This window comes from Triticum dicoccoides, chromosome 4B (assembly GCF_002162155.2).
Source record: "Triticum dicoccoides isolate Atlit2015 ecotype Zavitan chromosome 4B, WEW_v2.0, whole genome shotgun sequence".
Lineage (NCBI taxonomy): Eukaryota > Viridiplantae > Streptophyta > Magnoliopsida > Poales > Poaceae > Triticum > Triticum dicoccoides.
Genome location: NC_041387.1, coordinates 95,600,255 through 95,603,181, shown reverse-complemented (window position 1 = coordinate 95,603,181; position 2,927 = coordinate 95,600,255).

Below are 2,927 nucleotides of genomic sequence, written 5' to 3'. Positions count from 1 at the left end.
TCTTTTGCTCATCAAGCTATCCCAAGTTGCCATGAACCTCTAACCTTTGACACCTTTCCTATGCAAACCATTGATTGGCTATGTTACCGCTTTTGCTCAGCCCCTCTTATAGCGTTGCTAGTTGCAGGTGAAGTTGAAGATTTCTCCATGGTGAACAGGATTTTGGTTGGGATATCACAATATCTCTTATATTATTAATGCATCTATATACTTGGTAAAGGGTGGAAGACTTGGCCTTTTGCCTGGTGTTTTGTTCCACTCTTTCCGCCCTAGTTTCTGTCATACCGGTGTTATGTTCCCGGATTTTGTGTTCCTTACGCGATCGGGTGATTTATGGGACCCCCTTAACAGTTCGCTTTGAATAAAACTCCTCCAGCAAGGCCCAACCTTGGTTTTACCATTTTCCTCACCACCACCTATCCTTTCCCTTGGGTCGGCCAACCCGAGGGTCATCTTTATTTTAGCCCCCCCGGGCCAGTGCTTGTCTAAGTGTTGGTCCAAACCGAGTAGACTGCGGGGCCACCTCGGAGCAACTCGAGGGCTGGTTTTACTCGTAGGATGTCTCATCCGGTGTTGCCCTGAGAACGAGATATGTGCAGCTCCTATCGGGATTGTCGGCGCATCGGGCGGCTTTGCTGGTCTTGTTTTACCATTGTCGAAATGTCTTGTAAACCGGGATTCCGAGTCTGATCGGGTCTTCCTGGGAGAAGGTCTATTCCTTCGTTGATCACGAGAGCTTGTCATGAGCTAAGTTGGGACACCCCTGTAGGGTATAATCTTTCGAAAGCCGTGCCTGCGGTAATAGGCAGATGGGAATTTGTTAATGTCCGGTTGTAGATAACTTGACACCAGATCCGAATTAAAATGCATCAACCGCGTGTGTAGCCGTGATGGTCTCTTTTCGGCGGAGTCCGGGAAGTGAACACGGTTTCTGGGTTATGTTTGACGTAAGTAGGAGTTCAGGATCACTTCTTGATCATTACTAGTTGGCGACCGTTCCTTTTGCTCTCTTCTCGCTCTTATTTGCGTATGTTAGGCACCATATATGCTTAGTCGCTGCTGCAGCATCACCACTTTACCCCTTCCTTTCCTTTTAAGCTTTGCTAGTCTTGATACCCATGGTAATGGGATTGCTGAGTCCTCGTGGCTCACAGATTACTCCAACAACAGTTGCAGGTACAGGTTTTGCGATGATCATGACGCGAGAGCGATGCTTGCTTGCGTTGAGTTCTTCTTCTGCTTCTTCGATCCGGGAATAGGTTCCAGGTCGGCAGCCTGGGCTAGCAGGGTGGATGTCGTTTGAGTTTCTGTTTGTGATTCATCCGTAGTCGGATGATGCTCTTATGTATTGTGATGTTGTATTTGTGTGGCATTGTATGCCTTATGTATGTATCCCCATCTATTATGTAATGTTGATGTAATGATATCCACCTTGCAAAAGCGTTTCAATATGCGGGTCTATCCTTGGTGGGACCTTCGAGTTCCTTTTGGATAGGGTCGCATATTGGGCGTGACAATCCACCACCCATTGGGTACGCCGGGTCAAGGAGATAATTCATTCATCTGATAAGATGGATGCCGGCTCTGCAGTCCTTATGTTGGAGAAGAGTTGCAGCTTTGAGCTGCTGAGGCAGAAATTGGTGCGCCTTAAACGTGACTGCAAGGATATGGGTACGCTAATGGCGGCTTTAGTCAAATATGCCGATTCTAATAGTACCAAGGATCCCGTGTCTGACGATGAGAAGACAGGGAAGGGAAAAAGGAACGGCAATGGAAAGGGTCAACAGCACAACCCGGTGAATCAAAGCGGCAATAAGCGTAAGGCGGACGGCAACCCGAAGTTTGTAGCCAACGCTAATGCACAGAAAAGAGCTTAGTTGACGGGGTGTGAGTGAGTGCCTTTTACCTAGCCTCCCCGGCAATGGCGCCAGAAAAGAGCTTGATGTCTACTACACAACCTTCTTCTTGTAGACGTTGTTGGGCCTGCAAGTGCATAGGTTTGTAGGAGAGTAGCAAATTTCCCTCAAGTGGATGACCTAAGGTTTATCAATCCGTAGGAGGCGTAGGATGAAGATGGTCTTTCTCAAACAACCCTGCAACCAAATAACAAAAAGTCTCTTGTGTCCCCAACACACCCAATACAATGGTAAATTGTATAGGTGCACTAGTTCGGCGAAGAGATGGTGATACAAGTGCAAAATAAATAGTAGATATAGGTTTTTGTAATCTGAAATTATAAAAACAGCAAGGTAGCGAGCGATAAGTGAGTGTAAACGGTATTGCAATGATAGGAAACAAGGCCTAGGGTTCATACTTTCACTAGTGCAAGTTCTCTCAACAATAATAACATAGATAGATCATATAACAATCCCTCAACATGCAACAAAGAGTCACTCCAAAGACACTAATAGCGGGGAACAAACATAGAGATTATGGTAGGGTACGAAACAACCTCAAAGTTATTCTTTCGGATCGATCTATAAAAGAGTTCGTACTAGAATAACACCTTAAGACACAAATCAACCAAAACCCTAATGTCACCTAGATACTCCATTGTCACCTCAAGTATCCGTGGGCATGATTATACGATATGCATCACACAATCTCAGATTGATCCAACCAACACAAAGTACTTCAAAGAGTGCCCCAAAGTTTCTACCAGAGAGTCAAGAACGTGTGCCAACCCCTATGCATAGGTTCATGGGCGGAACCCGCAAGTTGGTCACCAAAACATACATCAAGAGGCACATGATATCCCATTGTCACCACAGATAAGCACGGCAAGACATACATCAAGTGTTCTCATAAAAGACTCAATCTGATAAGATAACTTCAAAGGGGAAACTCAATTCATCACAAGAGAGTAGAGGGGGAGAAACATCATAAGATCCAACTACAATAGCAAAGCTCGGGGTACATCAAGATCG